We start from the raw sequence: 12,296 nt of genomic DNA on the forward strand, positions 1-12,296 counted from the left end.
GCAGATGAGTGTTCATGGCAATCTGAGGCCTGGTCATCCCAGCTCTGGAACTTTGGACTATTAGATTGGCACCTCCATCTAACAGCAGCACTGTTCGTTAAAAGTAATAAAACGTGCGGCTTTCCATTTGATCGAGTATTTTATATGATAGCATTGCTTTTAATCGCTATATTCATACTCACGTTTTTGTAATGACCTATGTTGATTTCAGTTAGGAAAACCACAAAGTCAGTCTTTCTGAGAATCCAGTAGCGAAGCACGGGTACATCAGCTAGTCTTCTATATATATAAAATAAGAGTTTTGTCTGTACATTGCTCAGAATTTGAAAAAAAATGTATTTCTGTATCGGTCATATCCACAGTAACAAGGAAATGTAATTTTTACTTTTCCGTAATTCTATCTGTCTGTCTGTCTGTCTGTATTGAACCCGACAGGGGCATGATCCAAGGACCTTGGGTTGATATCGATCTCAGTAATTACGCACGCAATGCTATTAAAGGGAAAGAACGCTGAAAATGATTAATATTCATATCATTAATAGAGGTCATACCGAAACTAATTAATATTCATACCATTGAGATAGATAAATTGTGTATTTTAAAATTATTTTATGAGATTTCTTTGTCTGCGACTTACTGCGCAGTATTATCCTTTGTGTAGCGGGGGCCCCGCAGATGAAGCCAAGCCAACTTAGACCCGGGAGGGGTTACGAATGGGGATTCCCTATGACATCACTCGAGAGAAGACATCCCTCCTCAAGGCTCACAGAATGAGGGGAAACTAACTTTTTCGAAACGGAATATAGGAGCCATCTTGGAATCGGACTGGCCAACTTAATTACCGACGAGGTAGAAAATTAATAAAACTCGAATTAGGGGCTCATCTCCCGATTTAAAAGGGATGAATGCTACTGGGACATTTATTTAGAGTGTTTAATGTCCTCTTCCGTGATAACTTTCAGCAGGAGAAAGAATACTGTGTTGTTTCTGCGTGGAAAAGTACTGGGGCCATCTGGTTAGTGTCATGACAGCTCCTCGAGACCGGGACTTCACCCCGTGTGGTGGGGGAAGCAGAACATATTTTAATTAATTTAAAGAGATTCACCGAAGGATAATTGAGTGGTTATGTCTCAATCGCACCAACTAGATACTGGTCACCGACCAATCGTACTATTTTACCTCGAGTACGCCGGGAATAGGCGATACGCAAATTAGTGGAAGGGGTATCGCTCCCTAGTAAAAACTACTGCAGAAAGGAAGAAGCGTCAGTCGGGATTTGTGGCTTACAGGCGGCGGAGCTACGTGTCGTCGAGCTTCCAGTGATCTTTTGTTTGAGTGAATTTCAATTTAATTTACAAGTGAAATCGCGTACTGTGCGTAAATATTGCAGAGATTGGATAGACGTGATGCTAGTGTCTAAACTTTAAAGATCAGAGACGTGTCGCGAACATTAAATATAATTTGTAATAATATTATTATTATTATTACTACGGCGCTACTGTGTCGAGTAGTGACAAAGGTACGCGGAATCCGATACTGAATCGCGGATTGCGGAGTGAGGTCCGATATCGTGGCTGGACGTTCACACCGAATGTAACTAAATAAATCTTGGAATAAATAGTGACGTGTTGTGTGCCTCAGGAATATTGCCAGCGGTTTCGTCAACCTAGAACAATGGACTCCCAGTTGGAAAGAAGAATGGTGCTTCCAGTAACTGCTGTGGTGCGTATGGGTCAGCACTAAATCAACAATGGACTCCCTGAGCTGACAACGGGTCATCGAGATGGAGATGAGTATAAATCATAATTAATATGACGTAATCAGATTGGGCGGGGAACAGTTATCATTACCTGACGCTATAATGTTAAAGATTGTAACTTCAGTAGTGTAGATGTGCTACTATGATACACGTAGCTTCTATTTACTTTATTTAATTAGTAACACGTCTGAGCAATCAATTGTAAATAAAGGGGTAACACGATAAGTTTGCATGCAGTAATAGATTGACTTAATCATTTTATTTGGGAAAACTTGTAATTATTGATGCGTCAGGAGACTAATTCTTAGTAATTCAGAGTAATTCAAGTTAGGTTGTAGTTAGTCCAGCGAGGATATTGCATGGCTGGTAAATAGTGTAATTTTATTCCGTGAGCACCCAGAGCTACGAGATATGACTTCGGAACTGACATCCCAGGCCTCCCATGACATATATTTAGATAGGAAGTGTACAATTTTAATTGGCAGGCTTATCACCATTTAAGTGCAAATTGAGGAATATTTAATTCATAATTGTATTACCGTGTGACGATTTTATCAGAAATCACAATTTAGATATGGATTAATTACACCGTCATTACGAGGAAGTTAATTATGATCACGCAGTATGGTCTAATTTCCAGGTAAGTCGTGTAGGGAGATGGTGTAATGATGAACCCAATAATAATAATAATAATAATAATAATAATAATAATAATAATAATAATAATAATAATAATAATAATAATAATAATAATAAATTGTAGTTATGGTAATCAAACAAGTATTGGTATCATAGGAACCGATGTCGCGTCGCGGGATCATGATATTGTAAATGAATGTGTGTGTTGAATTGAAGTGAAGTATTGAGAGCCAATGTAATTTTGTTTAAGGAACGATGAGGCTCAGTTTATTAGTGAACGATCCCCGAGATGGGGTGTTTTGTTAAGAAAGGGCGTTATGCCTGTGAAGGCCGAGGCCAATGACCACCCGCCGTGTGGGGGCTGTGGGCAGTTGACCTACTGAGGAGAAGTGTCGGTTTTTTGTGTATTCTCGTCCGCTCGTGTAAGAGGGAGCCTTGAGTTGAAGTGAATGAGGGCGAAAGAATCGCTTAATAATGAAATATTCAACACGCCAGACTGATGTAGTCGCTAATAAATGACACGGCGATTGTTACCAGTACTTGTTAGTTTACTGCCATTACACACTTGAGTATAACGTAGTTTAGGGTTTTCAGAGTCCCACTTCCATCCCAACGGGTGTCAGTTCAGTTCCCGACAGCGGCATTGGTACCCCAATGCTCAACCGAAGGCTGGATGTCTCACGTGTTTACTGTATATAATTTGTGTTCTTTAAGGGTTTATGTATCTTGTTGTGATTATAATTGAGTTACCGATGGTGTTGACCATCGGGGTGGTGAATTTTTTACAAGTGAGGGTCGGTTCAAACCCGGGCGTTTGTTCCACATTTTTTATGAGTTCCTTCGTGGTACTTCGTTGGGGAATAGCTGTGTGTTTAGTATAGGGATTGCTCAGATTCGTTGCATGCATGTTAATCCTATTGGTCAATGATATCACATAGCCTCAGTGTCTATGATAAGTGTTTTCCCGTTCGAATCTCGTCATAATGGATCGCTCTGCGATAGATAATACTCGGATCCATCACAAACGACTGAAAGTCGATAACAAACAACAACAATTGATAATAATCCATGTAATTCATTTGTAAATAAATGCGTCATTACCATCATCATCATTAAGGCCTAATAAACCACGTGTATTAATCTAATCTTTAACCCGAATGTGTTCTCATTGTAATTAGGTATGACCCGTCTCCTACCCTGTATGCCCTTAAGCTTAGTCGAGTTAAGCGCCCATTTGTTTTATTCCAACCCGTTAACGCCCTGTAGACATCATGCCGGAGCCATTAGGTGTAGGGACGGGCACAGTATGTATGTATGTATGTATGTATGTATGTATGTATGTATGTATGTATGTATGTATGTATGTATGTATGTATGTACACGCATCACGAGAAAACGGCCGAAGAGAATTTCATCAAAATCGGTATGTAAAGTCGGGGGATGAGCCACTACAATCTAGGCTATAAATCATTTTATCCACGCTGAGTGAAATGGTAGTTCAGGGGAAGGCCTAAAATTCAATTCTCAAACATTTGTATCATTAGTGTTCCTATCGATGAATACTGCATAACTAAGTTACATAGAATTAAATTTCCGATCATTTATGTCTCATACATTTTTACCGTACCGGCTATGATAACACAGATATTTATGAATTTCGATTTTTTTTTTTGCTAAGTCCACATCAGCGCCGAGCCACGAGACAGTGGGTGAATAGAATTTAATGAAAGTCGGTATATAGAGTCGGGGAATAAGAAACTACAATCTAAGTTATAAACAATTTTATTCGCCCTGTATGAAATTGTAGTTTAGGGGAAAGCGCCTAATTTTAATTTTTAAATAGATATGTTATTACTGGTCCTATTTGAAAGTACTACATAACAAAAGTAATAGAGAATACAATTTCCGATCATTTATGTTTCATTAAGTTTTATCGTACCGACTATGATAAGAGTGGTATTTCAGAGTCGGAAGAAAACTAAATGTGAAAACCTACAATATTGAAAGCGCATAACATTGATCAACAATAACGTTAAGGGCCCCATACACGCGCAGACTTAGTCGGAGGTAAGTCTGCGCAAACCAGTCTCTTCAGACATGGCTCTGTGTGTATGGCCGATAAGTCTGCCGACAAAATGTCCGCAGGCAAGTCTCTGACATTCTGGCGCTGCTTGAATTCAGCTGGAGACTTTGCGACGAAAGCGCTATCTCAGAGTTGCGGCAATAAATGTAAACGTGGTAACCTACAAATATGAAAACTGAAATCATTTTTTGAGCGTCTTCTTCGTGCAGAGCGCTACATTATGTCCAAATAACAACTCATCTTCTATACCGACTATCTAATTAATTTCGATCCGTATATATTTTTCAACCGTCCGAAGTGCATAATCTTAAACAGAAAACAGCTGAGCGTGTCGTATTCAACCTCCTCGGTAAATAATCATTTAGTCTGAGCGTGTGTGGGCAACTGCATACTTCCGACTTACCTCCCAGAGGCAAGTCTGTGCAGGTAAGTATTCCAGAAGTCTGCGCGTGTATGGGGCCCTTTACATTGGCCTTTGTTTGTGGTGATATTCTTTGTCTCTTATGCTGCCGCTCAACTCCGATAGATGGGATTACTGCTGCGTACCGAGTATAACAGCCTGACTGAATATTGGCGGGAAATAGCTGGTGTTGGGAATGCACTTCGAAAACGATAAAACACGGGTACAATTCACTTTTATTAAATTCTACATTCATTTTATTTCAAATTAGCAGTGAAGAGGGGTTTTCTCCCCTGGCTTGGAGAAAAAATTTGCCTCCAAGTCAGATAGATTTTTTCGCCGCCAGTGTAGTGAAATGAGATTTTCCGACTCATCGGGTGTTCCTAGGAAAGAGATTAGTAAAAGGGCATAGATTTGCCCTGGGATTCTCCACTATTCAACCCCCCGAAAAAAGACTAAAAGTGGTCACGGATCACGGCTGTCTGCGGCTTGGTCATTCCAGCTCTGGAACTTTGGACTGTTAGATCGGCAGCGTAGTACTGTTCGTTAAAATTGAGAAAATGCGTGGTTTTTCATTTGATCGAGTACTTCATATTGCTTTTAATCGCGCCATTCCTACTAACGTCATTGTAATGACCTATGTTCATTTCACTTGGAAAAACCACTACGACAGTCTTTCTGAGGATGTAAAAAAGCGGGTGGAGAATGACTGTTTGCCATAATAATGAAAAATCCCTAACCTGATTGTAACTGATTGTAGGCAAGCGGGCTAACCATTACAATGAAAATTCCCTAACCCAGTCTTCTTATGAGAAAAGACGTTTGGTGACTTCGCCGTCGCGTTTCTAGGGTAACGTTAAGAACTATACAATATAATACAATCTTGCTCACAAGGTGTACACCACCTAACCTAGAATTCTGTATACAATGTAGTATTCCGTAGCGAAGCATGGTACATCAGCTAGTATAAAATAAGTGAGACCAGTTGTGACAACGCTACACAGCTGGTTATTCGGATACGGTACATATTTATGAGACAGTCTCTTGATACGTATATCTCAGCGTGGCGTAGCATAATCATTACCGGCAGTCTTTTAATTGAAGGCTGGAATGAATGGTTTGATGGGGATATTGGTACTCTTTGTTTAGATCATTAGTGTAGCTTCTAAGTAACTATTTTATCTATTAAAAAACCTCGCCTTAAATTTTTCAAAATTTGATGTCACCCAAAATTGCAGAAATGTGCACTTCTTTTGACAGTTTGCAAGATATCGAGGAAATGCGATGTGAGCTCTACCTAGCGGTATCTAACCAAGAGCTTGTGCATTGTGCCACGGCCGACTTGATTGTGCTGTGTATTAGTTGCCAAAGCTTTTGTTGTTATTTATGTGTTTGGAGCAGAGCCATCTACAGTAAAATGTAGACGGCTCTGGTTTGGAGCACCGCCGTCTCATTCTCTACAGTATATACTGCCTGCTCTGTGCCGCGAGAATTGCGTTTACAGCGACATTGCTAATGGCAGCACTTACCGTACCCAAAGCACATGTTGGTTAAATGGGAGTTCGTCTGTAACACCAATGTAAAATATAAAGTAATCTTTAACATGTTGCTAATTGAGAAGATAATGCACATAGAGAAACTAACATTTCACATTTAAGCTTGGCTTACGATATAAAAACGTAAAATACGGTATATAAAATGTTACCATTTACAGTAGATATATTAGGATCATCCCACTGGTGCATGGTGCATACAAATTTCAGAATTTTCTCGACACGAGTAACGGAGCACCTTTACTGTCCTTTTCTTACTGCTATTTACCAGCAGTGGACGCTCAAAATTTTTTATCACTATTTCCCTGGTCTTTTGCTCATGACCAGATTTCAGGATACCGGTATGTTCTAAAGCACATATTGCAGTGCGAGCGTCTTTCATGTCATTATATCATCCACCCACCACCCAATCTCATTGCACTAAATAGAGCTTCTATTGCATCTCCAGAAAATCATCTAGTAAGAACATAAAATAACCCGTTTTGTAACAAATAAGACACACATTCCACTATAGATTTCACAGTTAGCGAGCCTGCATCTGTTGTTCCATTAGTCAGACACTTCAGTTTTGCACGTTTTGATTCCAGCTGAATTATTTTAACGTAAACGTTGAAATCATCATTCAACCATTGTAGTATTTTACCTGCTGGTGAATAGAAATGCACACAGTCTGGATTGTTTTGCCGAATGTACTGAGTTCTGTCAATGACGTCGTGGAATGTGAAAAATTAGTAAATTGATTCCATGAAGCGCACCGTCAATTCCCCGCTTGAAAAGTCTTATAATTTGCTTATAAATGGGCATCGATTTCTTTTATCAAGCGAATAGCAGCAGTAACCGCTGGGGAAATATTTGCACAGCAGAATGTTCATCTTTTCAAAATTCCTCTGTTCGATGCGTTTTTTCGTCATTCCGAACAGGCGTGAATGTCAAATCCCTCTGGAGGCGACAACCTTCTTTCACATATTTTTGAGGTGATGAAACCATTGCGGTCATTTCTCTGTCTAGTAACTGGGATCTCACCTTTTTTATCAAATGGTAATCATGAAAATAAGTTTACGACTGTGATCACGTGGACGTGTCACACAGGTTCTCTCTTTTCCCTCTCCAAAATGTTTAAACATTTAGATACTATTCTCCACGCCACACAATAACGTGTGATTTGTTCTGACCGCACCGTTTCTGTCTTGCGAGAAGTATGGATTTGATCTAAAAGATGAACGGCCTTTTGTTCATTATATTTAGCTGCTTTAAGTTACATTACCGTATTCAGATGATCATTTTCTGGGTTGACTTCGAATTTTCTCCGTAGTCTTAAGTTCATTATGGTTAGTCACCAGCTTTCATCGCAGTCTCAGAAATCTCGATCGGAGCCTCTAATGCATGATTTTCTGATGACTGCTGTTATTCTTACTCGTTGGAATATTGACTTGAATTGAGACATCATTGTTCACATGAATTTCGTACTCGCCGTCCAATGTATTTGCTGCGGTTGAAGAGCTTGTTTCTTCATAGATTTGTTCCGAGGAAATATCTTATCGCTGTCTGGTCTTTCGTGGAGCTATTTTTATGGTTTGAAGGTAATGGAATAATTCGAAAACAGACTAGGCACACTCTCTTACTTCAATATATTTTCCTTTTAGTTTTATCTCAATTTCTAACATTCAGAATACAAACACGAGAATAATCGGATGGGATCCATTGACGGCCCTTGGATGATACAGCGTTAAGTCAATTTCCCTTAAGTTCTTTAGTTGGAGGGGATTTCTTGAAACCTTACTCCTGAAGAATTTGGATTCCTTGCTATGGTATAAAGAGAGGAACACAACAATTCATCATTTTACAACCAGAGACATACACATAAATACCCGACGCAACCGCACGGGAACACTACAACATGGGTACGGAGCTAAACTGGTTGCGTTAGCTGGCGCCCTTAGCGGAAGCTTGTGACACTAAGAGCTCACGCTGGACAGCATGTTAACCGCGTAGCATAGAGCAGGCAGTATATAGGATTGAGGCGGCGGTGGTTTGGAGCAAATTGAAATCAGTAGGTAATTGTGTGATTCATTTATTCTTAGTATGGGTACCAGGTCATGTGGGTATTGAGGGCAATAAAAAAGTAGATTGTCTTGCAAAACAAGCTTCTCGTCTTCCTGTTCCGAATACTAACAATATTGTTCCAGCTTCTGATTATGTAGTTGTTATCCGACAGGAGGGGCGTCAAGACTGGCAGCATTTTTTTCGACAGACTGCACAAGTCAAAGGTAACTTCTATTATCATTTACAACCAACACTTTTAGTTAAACCTTGGTTTATACGAGGATCTTATACTAGACGACATATTATCAACATCATTTGGTTACGGTTTAATCATGCCCTTACACCACAATATAGATCACGTTTCCATTTAACGCAGGATACAAACTGTTTGTGTGGTACCAATATCCGTAATGGCGACTCCAACCACATTTTCTTTTAATGTTCTTTATATGCTAACCCCCGTAAACAACTTTTGACTAATCTTAAGCGACTCAAGCAGGTTTTTCCAACCAGTGTTTCTTGTTTGCTCTGTAATCCTACAGTCGAGATTATTCGAGTGCTAAATTTGTTTCTAGATGAAGCCAATATCGTGTTATAATTCTGCCTGTAATATAGGGTGAGAATTGATCATGCTTTTGAAGGTTCCATTAGAGTGATTCCTCATATCAATAGTGTATTACTTGTGAGTGCTATTTTGGTTTCTTCGTGTGGGTTAAGCTTTAGACGCAGTGTGATTGCAAGCTTGGAAGTTTCACGTATGAAAATAATTTGCTCTAGCAAACTAGCGTTGTTATGTGATATAGTGAAGATCAGTGTTTTGTGTTTTTCTACTTGCAAGTTCAAGTATCAATTATTGAACTGAAATTCTTCATTTATACTAGTGTGTTTACATGAGTAAGCGAGTATTGACTGGGTGAAATGTCGTAGACACAGCCCATAAGCTTCAGCAAGCAAGCAATTTATTCTTACCCTTAACGAGCCCAAATCAACTTCACGAACACGAAACATTTATTCTTACCCTCAACGTGAGTGTCTGGTGAGTGTAAAGGTATGCGCTGTGTTAGCTCTAATTACGAAGTGCAGAAGAATGTGTAAGTAGATATTGTGTTTATATATACAGCGTGTATCAGAAATATACCGACAAAAAAAAAAAAAAAAAAAAAAAAAAGTCAGATATGCTCTTCGTGTTATATCAAGAACGCCGGTGCAATCGGATTTGCGGAGAAAATGAGGTTACTTTGTTACTTCCGGGCGCGCAATTCAAATTGACGAACTCGCCGTATTTGCTATGACAGAGCACAAACCGCTGCCGTGGCTTCAGAGAAGAGACGGGAAGGAAGCAAATACGGTGTGGTGTATGATGAAGACAGAGATAATGGTCGGAGGAGCTGTAACTACACACACAGTACAAGAACACATTGTAATAAGACACACTTGTCTGTCAAGAAATGCACCAGATTGTTTCTCCTCTCGTCTATTGATCGCAGTAACGTTCTATATTATTTGACATTCTCGAAGATGCAACGCTGCCGCCACACGATTATGTATTCTTTCACTCACAACATTATAAATGGAACTAAATATTGAACAAAGAAAACAATATGCCCCAATGCTTTGATTACAGTAGATGTTCAGTATGCCCTCCTCCTACTTCACAACAGTGCAGTAGAGATCTTTGTTGGTCAGGATGTGTGATGTGTTGAGAACGGCCTGGAAAGCTGCCTGTAATCTTGGTACAAGTTCATCTTCTCCTTCTACGGGGTTTGCATAGTAGTCAGTTTATGCATAACAAACTGTACACTGTCCACTAGGGCTGGGAAACGACAATGATAAATGAATGAGACACTTGTGCATTCGCAGTGAGCATTAACTCTGTCTCCCTCTTCCCCACCCTTCCATCCTCTGATGCACAGCAACAAGTAGTGGCATAGCAAATACAACAAGTTTGTCAATTTGTGTCGCGTGCCCGGAAGCAACAAAGTATTTTTAACCTCATTTTCTTGAAAAGAAAAATTTTCTCTGCCATTCTGATTGCACCATTGTTCTTAATATACCAGTAACACAAAGAGCATCCCTGATTCTTTTGTCGGTATAGTTCTGATGTATGTTTGTAGTATTTCCTAAAGATCTAAGCTACACGGCTTATATTTTAACTGGCTTCAAATATAATTTGTTGTTTTATTTTATAATACAACAGCAGATTTTAGTGCCAATGTGTTGTTGTTGCAGGTGTGATCTGTGGGTTTTGAAATATCAGAGAAGTGACGTGGATAAAGTATTCAAGAAAAAAGGGACATCCACGCTCATATAAAAGTTGTAAGATCTGTTCACATCATGTCCAAGTTGAAATCCCCGATTGTCAGCCAACGGTATATTAAATTCTAGCTCAGATTTGACGTAAATATTCCTCAAAGCATAACCATTGATTGAATGAAGGCATGGGAAGAAAACATAGCAGCTATTTGTGAAGAGAATTAAGGAATGATTATGAGTTTTGTTCATCTGTTTCTGTATACGAGCTGCCATTGATATTTGAATTTGGCGCCAGTTGCTAGGTCAAGCCACTACAAGCGCCACTTGTGAATTATCTCCCATTTCAACAAGGTTAAATCAGGATGTGCCCTGTGTTGCATATACGGTACAGTATTTGGTAATACTGAGGGGGTCAAAACTGGAAACATATTTCTCCATTAATATTGGCCTAACAAAAAGCCGTATCTACATAATGAAAGTTGTTTAGAATACAATTTCCAATATTTTACATTTCGTGCATTTTTAACTGTGTGAGGAAAAATAACGGGGATCTCTCGCTTCCTCCCCCCCCCCCCCCCCTAGCGTGTAGGCCTATCCCACTTGCAGGGTCCGCTTGTCTGATTGCTGTTTGTTACTTCTTACTGTCAAGGGCACCTGCAGGTCTGAGCAGTGTTGCCAGATCCAAAAATTTAATTTCTGAAGTTCGACCTCAAAATTTCTAAAGTTTTAATAAAATTTTCAGAAGATGTACTAAAAAACGCCATGTGTCAATTCCACTTCAATTTTTATTTAAAGGTATGTAAAAGTTCATTTATTTGTATGTCCGACCATTGTCCCGCTTATGTATGGAGTTGGGTATGAAAGGAGAAGAATCTTTGTAGTGAGTTTTTATGACCAGATGCCTTTCCTGTTGTCAACCTCATTACAGGAGTTAATGAGATGAAATAAATTATGTGATATATGATAGTAGGAAGGGAGAGGGTGAAACCCAGTGCCAGCACATAGCCTAGCCCTGTCGAATAGCACCAAGGTGTCTACTCAAGGCTTTACGTCCCCATCCGACAGACGAATCACCATCATCAGCGTCATATGCCCTCACACCATGTGAGCATTGTGGAGAGGTTTGGAATTTCATCCAGGATTTTGGCTTGCAATCTAGTGATTAGAAACTGTATATCTTCACCTCCCCTACCTTGCCAGCCAACATTCTGATGGTGAAATTTTTTTCGATCAATGGAACTCGAACCAGCTAACCACAGCATCAGACCATTTATAGAACTTCACGCCTTAACGACAGTGGCCACCAGGCGGGCGTAAAAGTGCATTTATTAAAGTAACTTAATAATGAAATCATTATTTCAGTTGAAAATTCACACAATAATTATGCAAGAAAAAGAAAATGAAAAGAAAACCCATGGCGCAACAACCCCAAAGGGCCAAGCGACCGCTGCTCAGCCTGCAGGTTATGAGGTGTCATGTGGTCAGCACGACAAATCCTCTTGGCCGTTATTCTTAGCTTACTAGACCGGGGCTGCTATCTCACCATCAGACAATTCCTCAATTGTC

At 39.6% G+C, this 12,296-nt stretch overlaps 1 protein-coding gene across 1 annotated transcript in view; it reads left to right on the forward strand.

The window, feature by feature from the left end:
* Positions 1-4,868: 4,868 nt before the first annotated feature.
* LOC136884717 (C-type lectin domain family 9 member A) overlaps positions 4,869-12,296 on the forward strand; it is a 303,715-nt gene continuing 296,287 nt past the window's right edge. The window contains exon 1 of the mRNA XM_068230003.1: positions 4,869-4,907. The gene's annotated coding sequence lies outside the window, so the exon portion shown is untranslated. The remainder of the gene's footprint in view (positions 4,908-12,296) is intronic.

This window comes from Anabrus simplex, chromosome 13 (genome assembly GCF_040414725.1).
Source record: "Anabrus simplex isolate iqAnaSimp1 chromosome 13, ASM4041472v1, whole genome shotgun sequence".
NCBI classification, from domain to species: Eukaryota; Metazoa; Arthropoda; class Insecta; order Orthoptera; family Tettigoniidae; genus Anabrus; species Anabrus simplex.